Raw genomic sequence first — 24,557 nt, 5'->3', positions numbered from 1 at the left:
AATAATAAAAAGGAAGACCACCCACTCTATCTCACCCCCACTGAGTAAATTTTTGAGGCCCAAAATAGACAATAAGTTATGCTTTTTCATAAGTGAAATGCAGGCATGGACATAGATGAACAAAGGCACTAAATCAAAGTGGTAAACAGTATGACTCAAAGAACAGGCGTTCCAATTGTAGAATCTGAACACACTTCAAACTGTTTAATCACAAAACCCTCTATGTCTGCAGCAAAGTGGAATGGAGGGCACTTAGTATTGTTACACAGGGTACAACATGGATTCTGTTACTTCTTTACAATGTTTAATCCTTTATCAAATTAAATTTGACCTGTAAGTTACTCCTTTAGCCAGAAGCGAAGATAAGAGGGGAAAAGTACCAACAGGCTAGCAGCCACGGATAGTACAGAGCAGAAACTTGTTCAGAGGCAAAGAAACCATTCCACTTAAAAAGTTCTAAGTGGCATTTGAGAGAAAGGATACTGGAGAATGTTGAGAGGGAGTTCTGTGGAAATCCCAATGGAGCCTGAAATTCCTCTGGCAGCAGCCATGGAAAGAGGGATACTAATGTTATAACCATTGTTTTTAAGCACGGTAGGCCAAAGTTCACTGAGCAATCGCTGCCCGTTTGCATGGAGGGAGAATGAATAATATATGCAAATTCCATGCTTAAAGTCCCCTCGTTTAGAAATCGGGCTTGCTTGATTTTGTCTCCCTAATCTACTTAGGCAGAGACCTTTCCTTTTGTTTTAATATCAAATAGGCTTTAGCATGGACAGGTCTAATGGGACTTTGCCATTGGTGGAGGCTTAACAGGGTATCGGGAGATTTTAAGTAAATTTCATTAGAAAGCTACTATCACTACCTCTTGAAAGATTATACTTTTAAAAATGTACAGGGTCAGGATATCCCTCCAATTTGCTAGAGCAATAACCTAGAAATATCCTGTGGGGATTACCTGTAGGCTTCTGATAACCCATCTGTAGTCACCTTCCAGTCATGAGCAAGCCACATAAACTTAGGGCTCAGGAGTGCTTGGACAATGAAAGTTTCCCCCCTTTAAGCAAACAACTGGAAAGAGTATGGCTAAATAGAATTATTGTTTGGATATTGGATTTGATAGAAAATAAAAGAGTATGTTAATCACTTTTGACCAGTTTCTGTTTTTAGAGTCTTGAATTTATCTCATTGTTATAAAAGAATTAAAATATGGCTTGTCCCTGAGCAGGGAAGTATTCCTAATTTGGCAGACTTTACAACAAATAGAAACCTCTTTAAGTTCTATGGAATTAAAAATCAGGTATAGTTAGAGCTTTATAAAGACTTTTGTTTAAAATATAAATTTTTGGTGTTTGCATGTGAATAAGCATGAGAATTACTTGAAATCTTTAAAGCCCTGATGCAAGGAGACACTCATCTGACACAGACTATCCTGGGAATATAAAGTACGACTCAGAAGAAAGGTGATTAATAACCCAACACTGGGTTGATAAAAGAAGAGGCAGCCCAGGACACTTCCCTTAGCCATTTCCGGCCAAGGGGAATCACAAATTCCCTGGGAAAGATAGACATAAACAGAGACACACATTTCCTTCCTTCCTTCCTTCCTTCGTTCTCCCTTCCTCTCTCCCTTCTTTCTTTCTTTGTGATGAGTTCACATTTAAAAATTACCCAAGTACAAGAGTACCAGTAAGTTCACTTTAACTCCTATCCAGTCAACTAGTCTCCCCCTCCTCAAAGGCAACTAATAATACAACTATCTTATATATCATCCTTCGGCGCATACATGAGCAAATGTACATACAATTTTCACACAAATGATAACATTCTGTATACTCTGGAATTTTTTTTCTTTCACTTTACATCTTGGAACTAATTCTATATCGATAATAAATTTCACTCATTTTTCTTCATCAGCATAGTATTCCATTGAATGGATGCACCATAATTTATTTGACCCACTCCACACTGATGGACATTTAAGTTGTTTCCAGTCTTGCAATTGCAAATAATACTCTAATGACTTGTATTGTACATAAGGCATTTTCTACATATGTCAAAAATCGATAGCATAAATTCCTAGAGGAAGAATTACTGACCCTAAGCTTATGTGTGATTATGATTTTGATAAATATTGCTAATTTACCCTACAGGGAGGTTGTACTAATTTATGTTCCTATCAACAATATATGAAAACGCCTCTACCACTCTCACTAACGCAGAGTGTTACCAAGCTTTGTGATCTTTTCCAATCTGATGGGTTACCCATGATAATTCAGTTTAATTTTAATTTTCCTTTCTCTTCATGAGACTGAACATTTTTCAGATATGTTTTAGATCCATTTATATTTCCTTTTATGCAAACTCTTCTCATTCTTTGCCCATTTATCTTGAGGGTTACTGGTTTACTTGTAGGTTGTTTTTTTTTTTTTTTAATTTATTTTTTCTTCTTATTTAATTCCCTTTACTTTAGGCCAAAATGAATCTGGAGTTGCTGTCATATTTGATCCCGACAAATGAGCTTCAAGCTTATATTCTGATGAGTGGTTGATGCTCCTTTCGAAGTTTGTTCAAGAACTTCAATGAGGTTACTTTTGGTAATGCTTCTCCTAAAGGAAGAGCTATTCACTTGTAGAAAGGGGCTTGAGCCCCCTTTCTTTGTGCAGCTAGTTCAGATACTGAACTTCATCCCAAATCCTAAAAACGATGGCTGATAATTGAGCCCGTTTGGAAAGAAAGATGAGGGCTGAGCTTTGAAACTATATGTAAAATATGCTGGAAATGGGGAAAGTGGGATGCCTTTCCCTTTCCCAGAAACCAAAGAAATCTACAAATGTTTGGTAATAGTACTTTCAACCCCCCAATCTTTACAAATGTCTCCTTTCCACTGAATTTCCTTATTTTCTGTGTCACAATTCATTTATTTTCATAAATGCCACCTGCATTTATGCACTGAAGGAAGGTGTTCTTCCTTCCTGGCAGAAGTGAGAAGTAGTGGTTTATGACTGGTCTGACAGGGGCAATCTATCTCAAAGAACAGCCCTGGCACAGCAGCATTTGAACGGCTCAGGCTGGGTAAGTTGCCAGCTGTGCCTTTGAGAACAACAGCAGTTTGTTGCTACACGTATTCAAGGTGGTGTTGTTAATTTTATTTTAAAGAAATTCTAACAATTCTTATAGTTGTGTTTCTATTTCGCGCATTCTCTGATAACGTCTTGACAGGTATTAGCCCTGACCTTTCTCCTGACCATCAGAAAAATATATCCTTATATTACCTGTATGACCTAATCTGATCTTTGTGGGAAGATTTTTAATGACTGCTTCGATATATTTAAGAGTTGCGGGACTATTCAAGGTTTAGTTTCTTCTTCTGTCACATGTCATATGGTATATGTATGTTTTCAAGAAACATATATAATATGTTGTTCATATTGTCTAAGTTTTCAAAACTGTTAGCATATAACTGTTATATTTATAGTTAAAAAATAAAATTATTTATAGACCAAAAAATTGGCACTTTGTGATATGAATTGTAAATATTCTTTCCAGTAGTTCGACAGAGTTCATGAATATTAAAAATTATTGGTTGCCTTTATCTTTGAATAACAATTTGGGTTATATAAACTTCTTGGATCATATTTTCTTTCCTTAAGGCTTTTAGAGGCATTTCTCCAGTTTTCTAGAACCATGTATTGTTGCAGAGAAGACTGATGTCAGCCTGTTTTGTTTTTCATCCTTCATAGATGACTCATTATTTTTGCCTGATTGCCCAAAAGATTCAAAATTCAGCAATTGTATTAGGCTATATCTGTGTTGACTGTTATATGTCAAATTTTCCCAGGACCTGAAATGCCATTTCAAAATGAACATTTTCTTTAATCATATTTCAGGTATTTGTTCTGACACAGTGTATAGGGATTTCAGGTAAGTGTATGTTAGACCTCCTTTGCCTGTCTTCCTTAGGTATCACTTTACCTCTAATTGTTTTAAATGCTATTTATTTTCACTTATTTTGTTTGCTTTTCTCATATCTAACCTATGTTCCTTTTTGCGTTCTCATCAGCATCTAGTCTTCCCGGGGGTTCCTTCCAGGTTTTACCCTGTTATTTTTTAAACCACTATTCCCCTGAGAGATATGCCAACTTGTGTTTTATTCCTTTAGTTTTCTCTATCTTCCTAAGCCTCATACGCCTGCCTTTTGCTCTGTTAATTAAATATAAATATATGTATATATAGAGAGTGTAATAAAATATACATAATGCAAAATTTACCACTTTAACCACATTTAAGTGAACGTTTCTGTGGCATTACATGCATTTACATTGTTGTACTACCATCAGCACCATTCAACCCTGAACGTTTTTGTCTTTCCCAGCAATGTACTTATTAGATATTAACTCCTGATTCCAAGCTGCCATCCCCCAGACCCTGGCAACCATCATTCTACTTTCTGTCTCTATGAATTTGACTACTCTAAATACCTCATGTAAGTGGAATTATACAATATTTTTCTTTTGGTGACTGGCTTATTTTGCTTAGCATAATGTCTTCAAATTTCATCCATGTTGCAGCATGTGTCAGAATGTCCTTTTTTAAAAAAAAATAAAAAAAGACTTTTTCTTTTTTAAATCAGTTTTACATTCACAGAAAAGTTAAAAGGAAGGTACAGAGTTTTCCCGTAAACTCCCTGCCCCCACACATGCATAGCCTCCCCCATTATCAACATCCCCCACCAGTGGGTACATTGGTTACCACTGATACATCTACACTGACACATCATAATCACCAGTTTACATTTGGGTTCACTTTTGGTGTTGTACATTCTGTGGGTTTGGACAAACCTATAATGACATGTATCCATCATTATGGTATCATACGCACTAAAAATCTTCTGTGTTCTACCTCTTCTTCTTCTTCCTGCCCAAACCCTTGGCAAACACTGATCTTTTTACTGTCTTCACAGTTCTGCCTTTTTTAGAATGTCATATACTTGGAATCATATAGTATGTAGCCTTCTCAGATTGGTTTCTTGTACTTAGTAACATGTTTTTCCTCCATGTCTTTTCATGGCTTGATAGTTCATTTCTTTTTAGCACTAAATAAAATTCAATTGTCTGGATGTACCACAATTTATTTAAGCATTCACCTACTGAAAGACATCTTGGTTGCTTTCAACTTTGGGCAGTTATAAATAAAGGCGCTATAAACATCCACATGCAGCTTTTTGTGTAGCTGTAAGCTTTCAACTTGTTTGAGTAGATACCAAGGAACGTGATTGCTAGATCAAATGGTAAGAGTATGTTTAGTTTTGCAAGAAACTGTCAAACTGTCTTCCAGAGTAGGGGCACCATTTTGCATTCCTACTAGCAATAAAGGAGATTTCCTGTTGCTCTCCTTCCTTGGCAACATTTGCTGTTGTCAGTGGTCAAGATTTTGACCATTCTAATGTATGTAGTGGCATCTTATTGTTATTTTAATTTGCATTCTCTGATGACAAGGTGTGGAGCCTCTTTTCATAAGCTTATTTGCCATCCATATATCTTTTTTGGTGATGTGTCTGTTAAGGTCTTTAGCACATTTTAAAATCAATTTGTTTGTTTTCTCATTGTTGAGTTTTAGGAATCCTTTGTGTATTTTCTCAAATGTGTCTTTTGCAAATATTTTTTTCTTAGTCTGTGGTTTGTCTTCTCATTCTCTCAACATTGTCTTTTGCAGAGCAGAAGTTTTAAATTTTAATGGAGTTCAGCTTATCATTTATTTCTTTCATATATTGTGCCTTTGGTGTTGTGTCTAAAGTTGTTATCATGCCCAAGGTCATCTAAGTTTTCTCCTATAATCTCTCCTACTTGTATATACATTTCATAGTTTTCCATTTTACATCTAGATATATGACCCATTTTGAGTTCATTTTTGCTAGTTTTTAGCAAAAAAAAAAAAAAAAAAAAAAAAAAGCAGATTGAGGTCCAGCTGTCTCAGCACCATTTGTTGAAAAGATGGTGTTTGCTCCATTTATTGCCTTTGGTCCTTTATCAAAGATCAGTTGACTATATTTATGTGGGTCCACTTCTGGGCTGTCTATTGATTTTTTTTTTTTCTTTTTTGGTCTATTCTTTCACCAGTAGCTTTACAGTAAGTACTGAAGTCTGGTAGCATCAGTCCTCCACTTTGTTCTTCTCTTTCAATATTGTGTTGACTCTTCTGAGTCTGATCTTTCCGTATAAACTTTAGGATCAATTGGTCAATACCCAAAAATAACTTGCTGGGATTTTGATTGAGTTTGCATTGAATCTATAGGCCAAGTTGAGAAGAACTGACCGCTTGACAATGCTCAGTTTTCCTCAATATTGAACTGGTACTATTTCTCTATTTATTTACTTTTTCTTTGATTTTTTTAAGCAGAGTTTTGTAGTTTTCCTTCTAAAAATCTTGTACACATTTTATTTCATTTATACCCAAATATTTCATCTTGGTGGGTTGCTAATGTAAGTGGTACTGTGTTTTTTATTTTAAATTCCACTTATTAATTGCTGGTCTATAGAAAAGCAATTGACTATTGTATATTAATATTATATCCTGCAACTGCTATAATTGTTCACTAGTTCTAGGAGTTTTTGTTGATGCTTTTGGATTTTCCTTTTTTTTTTTTTAAAGATTTTATTTATTTATTTGATAGAGAGAGATCACAAGCAGGCAGAGAGGCAGGCAGAGAGAAAGGGGGAACCAGGCTCCCTGCTGAGCAGAGAGCCCGATGCGGGACTCGATCCCAGGACTCCGAGATCATGACCTGAGCCGAAGGCAGCGGCTTAACCCACTGAGCCACCCAGGCGCCCCTGCTTTTGGATTTTCTAATAGAAAATCAGTCACCTGCAAACAAAGATAGTTTTATTTCTTCCTTCCCAATTTGTATACTTTTCTTTCCTTTTCTTGTCTTATTGTAGTAACTAAGATTTCTAGTAGTATAATATTGAAAAGAACTGGTGAGAGGGGACTTGCTTGCCTTATTCCAGATCTTAGTGGAAAAGCTTCTAGTTTTTCACTGTTAACAATGATGTTATCTCTGGGTTTTTTAGTAGATATTATTTACCAAATTGAGTAAATTCCCCTCTATTCTTTTTTTTAAAGATTTTATTTATTTATTTATTTGAGAGATAGAGATCACAAGTAGGCAGAGAGACAGGCAGAGAGAGAGGGGGAAACAGGCTCTCCACGGAGCAGAGAGCCTGATGTGGGGCTCGATCCCAGGACCCCAGGATAATGACCTGAGCTGAAGGCAGAGGCTTTAACCCACTGAGCCACCCAGGTGCCCCTCCCAGCTATTCTTTTACTGGGTTTTTAATCACAAATTGCTGCTAGGTTTTGTCAAATGCTTTTTCTGTATCTATCGATATGCTCATGTGCTTTTTCTTTTTTAGCTTGTTGATGTGACAGAGCACATTAATTGGCTTTCAAAATCTGAATCAGCCGTATATACCTGGAAAAAAGTCCACCTTGGTTATGGTATATAATTCTTTTTATACAATGCAGGATTTTATTTGCTAATATTTTGTTGAGGGTTTGACATCTATGTTGATCAGAGATATTGTTCTGTATAGTTTTCTTGTGATGTCTGTGTCTGGTTTTGATATTAAGGTACTGCTGGCCTCATACAATGAGTCAGGAAGTATTCCCCCTGTTTTTATCCCCTGAAAAAGATTGTCAAAAACTGGTATGATACCTTCCTTAAATGTTTCATGGAATTCACCAGTGAACCCATTTGGACCTCATGCTTTCTGTTTTGGAAGGTTATTAATTATTGATTCAGTTTCTTTAATTTTATTGATTCAATTTCTTTAATAGGCCCATTCAGACAATCTATTTCTTCTTTTGTGAGTTTTGCAGATTGTGTCTTTCAAGAAATTGGTCCATTTCATTTAGGTTATCAAATTTGTGGGAATAGACTTGTTTATAATCTTCCTTTATTATCTTTTTCATGTCTTTGGGATCTGTAGCAATGTCTCCTCTCTCATTTCTGATAGTAATTTTTATCAACTCTCTTTTTTTCTTAGGCTGGCTAGAGGCTTTACCCTTTTATTTATCTTTTCAAAGAACCAGTTTTTGGTTTCACTGATTTTCTCTCCTTTATTTTTCAAGGCTTTTAAATACATTGCTTGTATGTATGGGCTCTTGTTTACTGATGAATTGTTTACTGAATTCATTAACTGTTTAAAGCTATGACAAAACATTTGATCAACATTTTCATCTGTTTCATGGAAATACTGCTTTGATAAGTGTTCATCTGCATTTTTATTTTTGTTCTTTTTCTCCTCTTTTCTTACATTTTTATATGGATCCTGAATGGTTTATTTTCAATCCTTCAAATTGATGAGTGGGCTTCCTTGACCAGCTGCTTGCTAATAGATCTTATACTGGAAATGCTAAAGCTATGTCCAAGGCTAGCAGCATTCTCTGTAGAGCCCTTAGTTAAATGTGAGAGTCTATTTAACTGTTACCTCTCCCAGGCCAGCAGAGAGAAGCAGCTTTATGACTCACATCATTCAGAGTCTTTTCAACCCTCTGCCTCAGCAACAGACTGGCTTGTTAATCATTTATATCCTTGATAAGTCCTATTACCTCTGCTTCTCAGAATCAAACTAGTGTATGGATACTTCTGTCACTACTCCATGCTCCCTGTCCCTTTTAGGATACTTGAAGATTTTAGCTCTGTATCTTGGGCATGCTCCTCATCTTGGGGTATTGCCAGCTCTCTGAGGGATTTGCATTCACAGTCCTCCCCTCAGCTTCCTCCCACATCCTGTTTGATCTTCACTGCTTTTGGCAGCCCTTCTATCTATCTGTGGCTTAAGGTTTCATATGTAGCCTACCTTGCATTTCTCTTTCTCATTCTTCTTTTGGATGATTTCCTAGAGAAGGAGGAAAGTTCAATTTCATTCCATTATCAAACTGGAAATCTATATCTAATTCTTCTTCCATAGGTTAGGATAAGTCATTCTCAACTAAATGTTTTATTATTTTGCTTGTTTTTGTTTGTTTTTTGTTTGCTTGTTTGTTTGTTTTTGTTTTTTGTTTGTTGTTTGTTTTGTTTTGTTGTTTTTGTAAACCTCCAGGTTTGAGAATGCTTTTAGGTAATATTGGGGTTATTTGAACCAAGGAGCCCCAGCTGACAATTGCAATCAAGAGGATTATGATAAGAAAGTAGAACACAAAGGAGTATCGGTCAGAGAACTGGGTGTGAAATGGGTCATTCTTAGTTTTGTATGTTGCATGCAATTATCTTCATACCCTCTGATTCAATGATCAGAACCATCAGTGTCTTTTCTATTATTCAGTCATTCCAATAATCTTCAGGTATGAATGAAAATAGCTGTTCCTGGCTGATACTGGGATTGTGATGTAAGAACTCCCCTTCCTTCTGCAAAATGCACTCATTATACAGTTCTACAAATCACTTTTTATGTCTAGGGTCTATGGCAGGGCTGCTTTATTGTGGAAAAAAAAACCTGTGGGTTCAGGAAACCCGTGAAATATACCTCTCTGATCTGTGTGCATATGTGAAATTCCATTGGTAGCAATTTATTCCTTTTTGTTGTTATGAGCTCTTTTCAAATGCCTATATTTCTTTAAAAATAAGTCATCATTGACATCTTTGTGTAAATAACTTTTAGAAATTATTTCTAGAGGAAGGTACACTGAAAAAGGGAATAGAGGAAATAGAAATTAAGGAACATCCAAGATTAACACTGAACACCAAGATGAACACTGCCCATTTAAGCATTTGATCTAGCTGGACTTGTGTAAAAAGAATGCAAGTCAAGGGGCGCCTGGGTGGCTCAGTCAGTTGGGCACCCAATTTTTGATTTCAGCTTGGGTCATAGTCTCTATTTCATGGGATTGAGCCCTGAGTTGGGTTCCCTGCTCAGTGGACGGCTCCTTGGGATTCTCTCTCTCCCTCTCCCCTTTCCCCCAACCAGGCCCTCATTTACCTAAATGAATAAATCTTTAAAAAAAAAAAAAAAGGTAAAATGAGTACCTGGGTGGCTCAGTCATTAAGCATCTGCCTTCAGCTCAGGTCATGATCCCAGAGTACTGGGATCAAGTCCCACATCGGGTTCCCTGCTCTGCTAGAAGCCTGCTTCTCCCTTTCCCACTCCCCCTGCTGTGTTTCTGCTCTCACAATCTCTCTCTGTGTCAAATAAATAAATAAAACCTTTTTTAAAAGAGTAAAAAAAAAAAGAATGCAAGTGAAGTGGTTACTTACATTTTATTAATAGTTAAAATTATATAAACATACTTAAAGGCAAATCAAACCTAAATTTAGTATGTGAACACATCCTGGTGAGAAGACAAACTCTTTTTAGATGCCTATAAGTAAAATTCCTGCTTTCCTTCTCTACTTTATGGAATTACTAAGCCTTGCATTCCACACTAAGTCCAGTTGACATTATTGTTCTTTCTAGAGCTCCTCTATGCAAGCTTAGCTACTGTTCTTTTTATATCCTGTGAAGCAATACTGGCCATAGCAGCTAGTTTAAGGGTAATTAAAGAGTACCACCTTGAGATTTTGCAACATCAAAGGCACTTATATTATATGAAGAGTGATTTTAGGATTAGATTTAAGCTTTCCGGTACCAGGCTGGCATGGATAGTTGTTGCTCAAAGTCAGAACTATTAGTCATTTCATTTTTACAAATGGATTTTAAAAATTAAGTTGAGGGGGGCGCCTGGGTGGCTCAGTGGGTTAAGCCGCTGCCTTCGGCTCAGGTCATGATCTCAGGGTCCTGGGATCGAGTCCCGCATCGGGCTCTCTGCTCAGCGGAGAGCCTGCTTCCTCCTCTCTCTCTCTCTCTCTCTCTGCCTGCCTCTCTGCCTACTTGTGATCTCTCTCTGTGAAATAAATAAATAAAATCTTTAAAAAAAAATTAAGTTGAGGGGAAATATGAACATTGAAGACCAGCTTGGATTCTAATGTTAAAAAAATTGTGAACTGGAAACTATCTCCTGATAGAAGTGCTACTTTGATTGACAATCTCATAAAGGTATATATAATACAATCATCCATACATTATATATAAATTTGCCATCATTTTCAAAGCCATGGAGAACACATTGTTACTCCTTCTCAAAAGTACTCTTAATCCCTTGGCTTATACAACTGGAGTTACACTGCCAAGACAGTCATGTCAATTTCTTGTCCCATAAACAGAAGCACTTAGGGAAAATGCTTTTAATAAGAAAATGTTTTGAAGGACATTTAATTAATGTTATGGCTTTGGAAATGATTAGTTAATAGAAATCATGCATATACTGAATGCAGTGTTCTGAGAACTCATTTATTCACTGATCATTCTCCTGAGAACTTTTCCAGAATTTAATATGTTTTTTTCTTCTTACCTTTTAGTCATTTCACATTTTGGTACTAAGATCAAGAGAAAGACAAATGCTAACATCCAAAAAGTGGGAATAGCCCAATGTCTATCAACTAGTAGAATGGATAAATAAAATGTGGTATAGAAACCAGTCACAAGTGACCACAGGAACTATGCTTCCATTTATATAGAATGTCAGAATAGGCAAATTCATAGAGATAGGGAGGCTAATATTTATCTAAGGCTGAGCACTGGGAAGGAGGATGGGAATGACTGCTAAAGGATATCAGATTTCCTTTTGGGGCAATGAAATTGTTCTAAAATTGATTGTGGTGATAGCTGTACAACTTTGAATGTGCTAAAAATAATTGAATCACATACTTAAAAATATTTTTAATGGATTTTATTTATTTATTTGGCAGAGAGAGACACAGTGAGAGAGGGAACACAAGCAGGGAGAGTGGGAGAGGGAGAAGCAGGCTGCCCACTGACCAGGGAGCCTGATGTGGGGCTCAATCCCAGGACCCTGGGATCACTACCTGAGCCCAAGGCAGATGCTTAACAACTGAGCCACCCAGGTGCCCCTACATACTTAAGATTTCAAAATATTTTTATTAAGGCATAAATAGATATAATATTATGTTAGTTTTGGGTGTACCTTGTACTGATTCTGTACTTGTATATATTGCAAAATGATCACCATGATAAATGCAGTTAATATCTGTCACCATACATAATTACAAAATATTTTTCTTGTGATGAGAACTTTCAAGATCCAATCTCCTGGTTACTTCCAGATATGCAGTCCAGTATTATCAACTATTATCACCATGCTGAACATTAATTTCCTATGACTTATTCATTTTATAACTGGAAATTTGTACCTTTTGAGGCTCTTTACCCATTTTGCCCACCCCCATCCCCTGGCTCAGACAACTGCCAATCCATTCTCTAGATCCATGAGCTCAGTCTTTTGTTTTATTTTATTTTTATATATTTTTTAAGATTTACTTATTTTATTTTAGAGAGAGAGAGAGAGAGAGTGGTGGAAGGGGGCAAAGGGAGAGAAAGCATCATAAGTAGACTCCCTGTTGAGTGCAAAGCTGAAGGTGGGGCTCAATCTTACGACCCTGTGATCATGACCTGAGCCAAAACTAAGAGTCAGATACTTAACTGACTGTGCCATTGCACATGTAAGTGGAATCTGTCTCACTTATTTCACTTAGCTAATGCCTTCGAGTTCCATCCATGTTATTGCAAATGGCAAGATTTGATTTTTTTTAAAGAATTTATTTATTCATTTGACAGAGATCACAAGTAGGCAGAGAGGCAGGCAGAGAGAAAGGGGGAACCAGGCTCCCTGCTGAGCAGAGAGCCCCATAGGGGGCTCGATTCCAGGACTCTGGGATCATGACCTGAGCTGAAGGCAGAGGCTTTAACCCACTGAGCCACCCAGGTGCCCCAAGATTTGATTTTTTAAATAGCTGAATAATATTCATATATATATGAAATTTTATTTTTTCAGTTCATGGACATTTAGATTGTTGGCATGTCTTGGCTAATATGAATAATGCCGCAATGAACCAATATCTTTTCAAATTAGCTTTTGTTTGTTTGTTTTCTTTGGATAAATTATCAGAAGTGGAATTGCTGGACCATGTGGTAGTTCTATTTGTAATTTTTTGAGGAAGCTCTATATTGTTTTCCCTAGTGGTTATCCCAATTTATAATACGTAAGATTTCCCTTTCCTTCACATCCTCACCATCACTTATTATTTCTTGTGTTGTTTTTGTTTGTTTGTTTGTTTGTTTTGATCATGGCCATTCTAACAGTTGTGAGGTGAAATATCATTATGGTTTTGATTTACATTTCCCTGATGATTAGTTATATTGAGCATCTTTTCATGTGTCTGTTGGTCATCTGTATGTCTTCTTTGGGAAAATTTCTATTCAGATCCTCTGCCCATTTTTAAATCAGATTGTTTATTTTTTTGGCTACTAAATTGTATAAATTCTTTAAGTATTTTGAATATTAACCCCTTGTCAGTTATCAGATATTTGCAAATATCCTCTCTCATTTGCTGGTTACCTTTTCATTCTGTTGGTGGTTTCCTTTGCTGTGCAGAAGATTTTTGCTTTTTTGTAGTTCTGATTGTTTTGTTTTTGTTTACCTTTGCTTTAGTGTCAAATCCAAAAAATCATAATCAAGACCATTGTCAAGGAGTTTACTGCCTATCTTTTCTTTTAGTAATTTTATGGTTTCAGGTCTTATGTTTAAATCTTTACTCCATTTCGAGTTAATTTTTGTGTATGGTGTAGTCCAGCTTCATTTTTTTGCCTGTTGCTGTCCAGTTTTCTCAACACCATTTATTGAAGAGATTGTAGTTTCCCCATTGGATGTGGCTCTTCTGTCATAAATTAATTGGCCTTATATGCATGAGTGATTTGTATATTAAATGGGTGATTTGTATGGTAGTATATCTCAAGTAAGCCATTAGAAAGTGCAAAAGGAGAAAGGGAGTTGAGGGAAATTGGAAGGGGAGGAGAACCATGAGAGACTATGGACACTGAAAAACAACCTGAGGGTTTTGAAGGGGCGGGGGTGGGGGTGGGTGGGAGGTTGGGGGAACCAGGTGGTGGGTATTGGGGAGGGCACGTATTGCATGGAGCACTGTGTGTGGTGCAAAAACAATGAATACTGTTACACTGAAAAGAAATTTAAAAAAAAAAAGAAAGAAAATTGAAAGAAAAAAAAAGAAAGTGCAAAAGGATAATTTTCACATTAGCCCAATTTTTGAGATAACAGTCCTTTTGGAGCAAAATGTGGTATTTTGATATAGAATATAAAAGGCAAATTAATAATAAAATAAGAATCACTACAAGTTTTAAAAATGTTTTATCTGGTGAACATTATCTATATCTGGTAAAACATTATCTTTTTGCTACTTTGATGCTTGGTTTAGTGTTTCCCACTGTATTAGTCAGAGTTTTCCAGAGAACTTGAACACATGTATAATATATATAATACATTATGCAACATAATATATATATTGTTATATATACTTTCATCCATATATATATACTTACATACACACACACACACATATAGAGAAAGACAGATTGAGAGAGAGAGAGAGACTGAATTATATTTTAAGGAATTATCTCATGTGACTGTGGGGCTGAAAAGTCTGAAGTTTGCAGAGCAGGCTAGCAAGCTGGAGACCCAGAGAAGGGTAGATGTTGCACTTGGAGTCTGAAAGCAGTCTGAGAAAGCGTTCTGGAGGCAGAATTCCCTTCTTGGCGAGTCTCAGTCTTTTTGTCATAAGGTCTTCAATTGGTTGGATAAGACCTAACCATATTACGGAGGGTGGTCTGTGTTACTCCAAGTCAGTTGACCTAAATGTTTATCTAAAAAAATCTCTTCAAAGCAACATCTAAACTGGAGTTTGATCGAGTATCTGAATACTAGGGCCTAGCCAGGTTGGCACATAAAATTAACAATTACACCCTCTTATGTAGGAAAGTAACTCATTTTAATATTCTCATTTCATTTTAGCTGTAAACAGAAAGAGCTGGCCAGCTTTTGAGTAGAGAGAATCCAGTAATCATACAAGCAGCATGTTTGATATTTTGGAAATTAATTTACTTGCAGAAGAAAAATTAATGATTTGTATTACTATAATTTTTTAAATGTCAGAAAATAGAATACATAAAACAAAATCACCCTGTCCTCATCATTTTGAGTTGCCTTTTTCAATTGGTCTTTGTCTAGAGTATCTTCATAAATTGGAGAATTAAAGTTTTTTTTTTTTTTAAAGATTTTATTTATTTATTTGACAGAGAGAGATCACAAGTAGGCAGAGAGGCAGGCAGAGAGAGAGAGAGAGAGAGAGAGGAGGAAGCAGGCTCCCTGTTTAGCAGAGAGCCCGATACGGGGCTTGATCCCAGGACCCCAGGATCATGACCAGAGCTGAAGGCAGAGGCTTTAACCTACTGAGCCACCCAGGTGCCCCTGGAGAATTAAAGTTTTTATATAAGGAATATTTTAAAGTCAAATTTATGAAGTGTCTTAAGAAAACTTAATATGATGCCAATAAATATGGGTTGTCCATAGTACACATTGCCACTTTTTTTGTATAGTCCAATAGGTCCAGAGAAACAAAACAATGGTGTTCATGAGGGAAGAGCTTCTTATGAAACCATGGTCGTTACTTTGCAATTGCTAGTCTTGCATGTGACATAGATAGTAACAGTGTTTTGCCTTTCTTCCCAAAACTTTTGCACCCTACTCCATTAACCACAGTTAGTATCTCCGCAAACAAGCTGGCAATGAATTTTGCAAAGAAAACATTTTATCTTAATTATGAATCAAACCATGGCACTCATTTGATCTGGGAACCACATGTGTAGAAGAGCAATAGTCATTAACTGAGAGTATCCTATGTTACAAACAGTTATACCTAATCTACTCTGCAGTGCTACCTGCGTGGGATGAATGAAAGGGATGAGAAGAAAAATGAATAAAAAGGCATGCTATGTGCCATGTTTTCAGGCCTACCACATGATTTAATACAACAATCTTGCAGGGTAGGTAATGCTTTTCCTGTTTTTTTGACACATTAGCAAACTGAAGCTTAGAGAAGTTACCAACATTATCCTAGATTACACAGCTAATAAATAGAGAGGTCTTTGTCCCTCCCAGAGATCGTGTTTATCCTCAGCATTCTCAAATCAAGGGAAAATCAAGACTTATCTGAGCCCCAGCCCTTTTAACTGGTGATGACTTTCCACTTGCCTAACATCTTTCAAGCGTGCTTTAGCTCCTGTGTTTCTTCCTATCTAAACCTGCTCTGGTTTCCCAAGAGACACAGCAAAACCCTGGCTGTTGTACATCCTCACACTCCCTGAGGCTTTCCTGGCAATGGTCCAGGGACCAGGCTGTCTAATCCAGATATAGTTTCTGGTTTATTTCTCAAAGGACAGTTTTTGTGAAGTTCACTGGAATTTTTGAAATTAGCAGTAATGTCTGAATTGGGCTCTATTTCCAGTATAAGATTTTTGATCAAGTATGATAAAGTGTATATGGATATTTGTAATTCCAGACAAGTGCCCACACACCACAAAAACTGAAGTAGAACTTTATGAAGGACTAGATGAAGAATCCAGTAAATAAAAGATGAGGCCGAGATTTTTGTTTTGAGTCTGAGTAAATGATCATGTTAGTTTTCTGAGAGTGGGAAGACTGAGAAGCAGTTTGGTGGGGAGGTTGCAGGGAAATGTTTTGTTTTGATCTTTAAACCCTTCCCTCATACACCATATCCAATCTCTCACCAATCCTGTCATTTTTACTTAGAAATATGCTCTGATTCCAACACTTCTCACTCACTTACCACCTGTTCCTGTAGCAGTCCAGGCTCACCCAGCAGAAGTGAAACCATTTAAAACAGAGATTTAATGAAGGAAATTGGTTATACTAGTGACATGAGAAATGAGGAGCCAAATGGGATGATGAGACAACCTAGAAGATGCTGCCATGTCCAGGCTGGGAGAACAGAAGGAGGAAGGGTCACAGTCCCCTAGAAGAAGCTGGATCCATGGTGACACCATTTGGCAGAAGCCAGAGCCATTCCATCCCTGCCAGACATGCTGCCTGAGGTAGAGATTGAGAAAGAGAGAGAGAGAGGGAGGGAGAAATGACCTGGCTTCCCCCATTCCTGCCCTTCCATCTCTAGAGAGTGCCTAATGCCAGCCAGAAGTCAGTTGCTAGGGAATCAGGCAACAGAGGAACAGAAGGGAGAGGAATAAGTCTGAGAACAAACAGGCCCAACTGGCACACATCCTACTTCAAGTCATCGTCATCTCTTCACTGGCTATTACAGTAGTCTCCTGGGGGCGCCTGCGTGGCTCAGTTGGTTGAGGTTGAGCGTCTGACTTTGGCACAGGTCATGATCTCTGGGTCCTGGGATCCAGCCCTGTGTCAGGCTCTCTGCTCAGCAGGGAGTCTGCTTGTCCCTCTGCCTCTTGCTCTGCCCTTCCCCCGACTCACATAAATAAATAAAATATCTAAACAAAACAAAACAAAAAACAGTTCTCCCAAGTCTTCCCCCTGCTTCTACTCTACCTTCTCCTGCTGTTAGGCTAAGATGAGATGACTGTAACAGAGAACCAACAGTGCCGTGGCTTTTGCTTAAAGAAAAACTTTTTTTTTTTTTTTTTCCCTTTGGTCTCTCACAGGTTGATGGGGAGCTTTGTTCTTGCAGTGATTCAGAGATCAGGGTTGCTTCTAAGTCATTGCTTCTCCATCTCCTGGGTATTATCATCATTGGCATAGTCCAAACTGGGCCACTGCTATGTCTGGGTTGTGGCTTCCAGAAAGGGATAGGGTGAACATTCAGGGAAAGGATTTCTTCTTTATCCAGTGGTTCAAAAATGCCACACATCATTTTACTCACATTCTGTTGGCTTATATTTAAGCACATACCCACCTGTAGCTGCAAGGAAGGCTGAGAAATGTCGTCTTTAGGTAAGCAGCTAATTGCAGTAAAGTACAGATTGAGTTTGGAGGGTACAATCATAATGCTATCATCTGTGCACCTATCAGCAGCCAGGATATTCCATTTTAAAAAACAAATCACATCTCTCCTTTGGTCACATCTCTTCTTTCCCATTGCCCTTGTACTTAAATCCAAATTCCTTGTCATGGAGGACAAGACCATTCAAATTCTGACACTGGCCTACCTTTTTTACCTCAATCCTATCACTCATAATGGGACCCTTAATATGTTGCTCTTGCCAGTTTCTGAAGTATAAGTACTTCCACCATGGCTATCAAGCTAACAATGCACTGGCTATAAGGTTGGAAAGAGATGCACAGTTTCAGCTCTTGTGAGCTAGTATAAACTGACTTTGGCCCATTATCGCCTACCATTCTCCCAATTACTCAAATTTCTCTAGCTACATTAGTTTCTTTGTTGTTCCCCTAACAGTGGTTCTTTAAGTGTTGTCCACAGAACATCATCACTAGGGAACTTGCTAGATATGCAAATTTGGGCCCTTTCCTAGGTTTACGGAATAAGACTGTGTGGGGAGCCAGCAGTCTGTTTTAACAAGATCTCCAGCTGATTCCAGTGCATGCTTATGTTATAGAACCCCTGTTCTGATACACTAATCTTCCTCCCAACTCAAGGCTTTTATTTCTGCGTCCTCTACCGAATGTTCTCTTCCTCCAGATTTTTTTTTTTTTACATTATCTAGATCTCTGTTCAAATATTACTTCCTTGAAGAGGCCATTCCCTCCTACTACCCCCACTCTATTCCCCTTATTAGAATGAAGGCTGACAGCAGGGAATTTTATTCCCCTGCATCTCCAATACCAAAAAAGCAGTTGGAATTAGTTTCATATTCTAACCAGTAAATTGGGAAATTAAAAAAAAAAAAACACAAAAGAAGAGAAAAGACAATTACAGTGAGACCTTTAGAGAAGGATAGATGGATGTATCCTTCTTCTCTCACCTCTCTAACCTGAAATTCGACACATATATATTAGTTCAGCTCTAAGTTATATAAAATATATATATATAACAGAGTTCAGCTCTAAGTTACATAAAAATATTTTAAGGTGAAAATCACCCAACATTTCTATTTACCAGTTATTTCTGGTTCTTTTTTGCAGGCGAGAGGAACAGCCTTTATTAAGGTATAATTCACATACCACACAATTCACCCGCTTTAAGTATATAATTCAGTAGTTTTGTTTTTTTTAAAAGATTTTATTTACTTATTTTACAGAGATCATAAGTAGTCAGAGAGTCAGGCAGAGAGAGAGAGAGAGAGAGAGAGAGAGAGAGAGAGAGGCAAGCAGGCCCCCTGCTGAGCAGAGGTCCTGAGATCATGACCTGAGCCGAAGGCAGAGGCTTAACCACTGAACCACCCAGGTGCCCCTACAATTCAGTAGTTTTTAATATAATCATAGAGTTGTGCATTCATCAACACAATCAATTTTAGAATATTTTCAGTTTCCTCAACTCTCCCACATCTAGGCAACCACAGTTCTTTCTGTTTCTATGAGTTTGCCTATTCTAGACATTTCATATAAATGAAATAATAAAATATGTGGTCTTTTGTGACTTTTTTCACTTAGCATAATATTTTGTAGCATGGATCAAAACTTCATTTCTTTTTATTGCCAAATAATACTTCATTGTAGAGATATAACACATTTTATTTATCCATTGCGTTGCTTCCACTTTTCGGTTATAATAATGCTGCCATAAACATTTATGTACAAGTTGTTTGTGTGGATATATGTTTTCATTTTTCTTGAGTATAATTCAATAGTGGAATCAATGAGCCATATGGCCATGCAGTAACTCTGTGTTTAAACTTTTGAAGAATGACCAGATTGTTTTCCAAAGAAGTCAAACCATTTTACATTTCCACCAGTAGTGTATAAGGGTTCCAATGTATCCACACCCTTGCTAATACTTGCTGTCATCTCTATTTTTTATTATAACCATCCTAATAATTTGGAGTGGTTTCTCACTGTGGTTTGGATTTGCATTTCCCTAATATTGAGCACCTTTTCATGTGCTTATTTGCTATTTGTGTATCTTCTTTGGAGATATGTCTGTTTAGATATTTTGCCAATTTTTAAGATAGGTTATTTGTCTTTTTGTTATTGAGTGTAATCTTTGAATATTCTAGTTAGAAGTACCTTCTCAGAAATGTGATTTGCATATTTTTTTCTTATTCTGTGTGTTGTCTTTTCACTTTCTAGATGGTGTCCTTAAAAGCACGGAAGTTGTTTTTTTTTTTTTTTTTAAGATTTTATATATTTGGGACGCCTGGGTGGCTCAGTTGGTTGGACGACTGCCTTTGGCTCAGGTCATGATCCCGGAGTGCTAGGATCGAGTCCCACATCGGGCTCCCGGCTCCGCGGGGAGTCTGCTTCTCTCTCTGACCTTCTCCTCGCTCATGCTCTCTCTCACTGTCTCTCTCTCTCTCAAATAAATAAATAAAATCTTTAAAAAAAAAGATTTTATATATTTATTTGTGGGAGAGAGAGAGAGAGAAAGAGAGAGAGCATAAGCAGGGGGAGCAGCAGAGGGAGAGGGACAAGCAGGCTCAGCATGAAGCCTAATACATGACTCGATCCCACGACCTGGAGATCACAACCTGAGCTGAAATCAAAAGTCTGATGCTCAACCGACTGAGCCATCCAGGCACCCCTAAGCACAGAAGTTTTTAATATTGATGAAGTCCACTTTATTTTTTTCTCTTTTGTTCCATGTGCTTTTGGTGTCACATCTAAGAAACCATTGCTAATTCTAAGGCCATGCTGAATTATATCTATGTTTTCTGCTAAGAATTTTAGTTTAGCTTTGATTAATTTGAGTTGATCTTTGATCTACTGAGGTATTTGATCTATTTTGAGTTAAACTTTGTATGTGGTATAAGGTAAGAGTCCAACTTCATTCTTTTGCATTAAGATAACTAGTTCTCCCCTTTAGGGAGTATTTTTGGAAGTACTATTCTTCCCCACTGAATTGTCTTGGCACTCTGGTTGAACATCAGTTGACTATAAATGTGAGGGCTTATCTCTGGACTCTCAATTCTGTTGCATTTATATATTTCTCCTTCTGCCAGTGCTTCTGGTCCTTTTAATCAATTTCCATTTGTCCATTACTGCACAAACATATGGTTTATTCTAAAGCAACTTTATCTGTATGTTTTTCATTCTACAACTAACAAAATGTAGTCAGTTTTGCCATCTTAGGCGAGAGGAGGACTACAAATTATAAGAGGCAATGAACTACTTCAAATGAATGGAAACTCTTCTGAATACCCAAAGATGCAATTGGGAACTACGTAGTTTCAAGAAGAATGGTAATATTGAAAAGATGATTGCCTCATCTGGATCTTATATATGGATCTTATATATATCTGATATATGGAGATAGCTTATTTCCCTCTTAGAAAAGATAGAGGCAGTTATAGGCACAATATAAATAAAATATTTGAAGGCTCTTATATTACGTAGCATTGCCAGTGAACAGTTTTAATATCTTAATGAAAATTTAGCTGATTAGTTCTCCTGCCTTTCCAAAAAATAAACTATTCTTGTTGGAAAATTGTGATGTCACATTTTGCCACATTCCTTCATTCACTGTCTTCCCACTGTTCTCATGTCAGAGCTCCTAGAATTGCTCCTCTATGAACAATTTATGTGAATTAAAACAACTGCTTCCTCTTTTGTCCAAAAAGAAAATGATTCTACCCACTGTGAAAGTGCAGATATCCAGGAAATCTCCTTCTATTTTAGACACCATCTTAAAGTAATTTTATCTCAACAAAATCAAACATATAAGATATGCTATGGCCAATATTTTCATTGTGGACAGAGAGTACTCTAGAATCTAAATGGAACTTGCCTCAGTTTGGGGGGACATTATTTTTCAAGAGCTTTAATTCAATAGTGCACAGGAAACATTTTTTTCAAGTACATTTTCAGTTTTCAAAACCATGTGTTATTTACAGAAAATAGAATTCATATGTTTTTGATTCCTTTACACTTAACTCATTAAAAAATTCTTGTTAAACCACTTGGTATTCAAGGACTTTTCAGCTTTCTAAATAAGTTTCCAAAAGCCTTCTCAAAGATATGAAATGGTGTTAAATAAATATGTACATGAGTTTCCAAACCATGTTCATAATTTTTCTTTAGAATTTTGTGCCTTTAATTAGTAAATGTGCTTTTCTACTACCCAGAAAGAGACAAATGTATGAAAATTTATCATTTGTTCATGCAAGAAAACCTAAATTCACAAATAAGTTTTAAATGTCATTAGGCAATCAACAAATAATTTATGATGCACATATATGCTACAAATAAATGTCAGATAAACATCAGAAATTAAGGAGGAAGAAAGTGAATGAACGATTATTGAGCACTTTTTGGATGCTACGTACTCATTAATCACTCTATATACAAAGAAGTTAATCATTAGGAGATGCATATTTTTATCACATTTTCACAGATGAGAAAACTGAGGCTTAGACCAGCTAAATAAAGTCACATAGCTAATAAGGCAAAGCCAGGATTCAGATGAAGATCTATGTAATTCCTAAATCCATGTTGTTTTTGCCATTTATGAACCCACTAGGTTTGAAGTTAAGAGATCTGGTTTCAAATTACTGTGCTTTTACTCTGTATTAGTATTCTGAGCACGAATAAACCTTAGCTTCCTTGACTTAGAATGGGAGCAGTAATACCCACCTTATAAAGATGCTATGGGAGGAAATGAGATAATGTACATGCAAACACACCTAGACTGAGTTGCCCCCAGCCTTGCCCCATTTCAATAAAGTTCTCATAAAGCATAGCTTAGAACTTGAAAGTTGCAGATTTCTTGTCTATTTCATCTTCCAAAATTTTTAATGATTCCCCAAAACCTTATACTATCACTAAAATTCATGCTGATCTTATTCTAAATTAACATATTCAACTTCATTGCCTTTTATTCCCCCAATAAAACTTTAACTTCCATCAGATTAATTTCTACCACACCCATAAATCAACATGTACACTATACCTTTTTAAAAATTGCAATAAAATACACATGACATAAATTTTACCACTTTAACTATTTTTAAGTTTACAATTTAGTGGCCTTAAGCAATTCACATTATTGTGCAACCATCGTCACTTTCCCACACTATACTTTTCCAAGCATCATTTCGCCATACCCTTTATTGAAAGTTTCTTCCCACTTCCACTTATCCAATTCTTAGTTCTCTTTTAAGATTGGATTCCGGGGGTGGCTCAGTCGGTTAAGCATCTGCCTTTGGCTCAGGTCTCAGGTCATGATCTCAGAATCATGGTTTAGAGCCCATCAGGCTCCTGCTTAGTGGGGAGTCTGTTTCTCCCTCTCCCTTTCCCTCTTCCCCTCCCTCCTGCCTGTGCTCTCTCTCTCTCTCTCAAATAAATAAATAAAATCTTTTTAGAAAAAGATTGGATTCAAACCCCTTCATCCATGAATCTTCCCTTACTGTGTTCATCTCACTTGTATCACATGTTGAAAGGCAGTTTAAGGTAGTGGTTAAAGGTACAGACTCTAGATCAGATTATTTGGTTTCAAACTCTAGCTGTGTTATTCCTTAACTATATGACCCTGGACAAGGGAATCAAACTCTTAAAGTCCTAGATGTTTATCCAAATGATTTTAAAATGTGTCCACACAAAAGCCTGAACACAAATGTAAATAGCAACTTTAATCATAGTTGCTAAAAATTAGAAGCAACCAATGTCCTTTAATAGGTGAATTTGAATAAACAAACTGGTACATCAGGACAATGGAATATTATTCAGCAATAAAAAGAAATGAGCTATCAAGCCATGAAAAGTCATGGACAAACCTCACATGCATATTGCTAAGCAAAACAGGCCATTCTGAAAAGGCTACATACTCTATGATTCCAACTATATGACATTCTGGAAAAGGAAAATCTATAGAATAATAAATAGATAAACAATAAAAAGATAAAAAGATAGACAATAATAAGATAAACAATAAACAACAAAAAGATCAGTCATAGCTAAGGGTTTGCAGGGAGAGAGACATAAACAGGTGGAACACAGGGGATTTTTAGGATAATGAAGCTATTCTGTATGATACTACAATGGTGGATACATAACAATATGCATTTGTCAAAACAAATGAATATTTGAATGAACAATACAAAACAGAATGAACTCTAATGTAAATTATAGACAACTGCCACAAACGTACCACATTAATACAAGATGTTAATAATGGGGGAAGTTAGGGGGGAAGGAGAATGGGTAAAAGGGAACTTTGTACTTCCTGCCCAGTTTTTCTGAAAACCTAGAATTGTTGTAAAAGTAAAGTCAATTAATGTAAAAAACAAAAACAAAAACAAAAACCCAAATTGTAAATCAATAACAAACAAACAAATATCTAGGAAACCCTCAAATATTTGTAAACTAAAATCACATTTCTAGATAACCTAAGTGTCAAATAACATATCAAGATAGATTTGAATTGAAACAAAGCATTTTGCTAAAATAAAATGAATGAAAATGAAGACGCAACAAGTCAAATGTGTTAGATGCAGCTAAATCTATACTTAGAACTTTATAGCACTAAATGCCTGTGTTAGGAAGTAAGAAAGGTC

This window comes from Lutra lutra, chromosome 7, assembly GCF_902655055.1.
Source record: "Lutra lutra chromosome 7, mLutLut1.2, whole genome shotgun sequence".
NCBI classification, from domain to species: Eukaryota; Metazoa; Chordata; class Mammalia; order Carnivora; family Mustelidae; genus Lutra; species Lutra lutra.
This window is presented reverse-complemented; position numbering follows the sequence as displayed.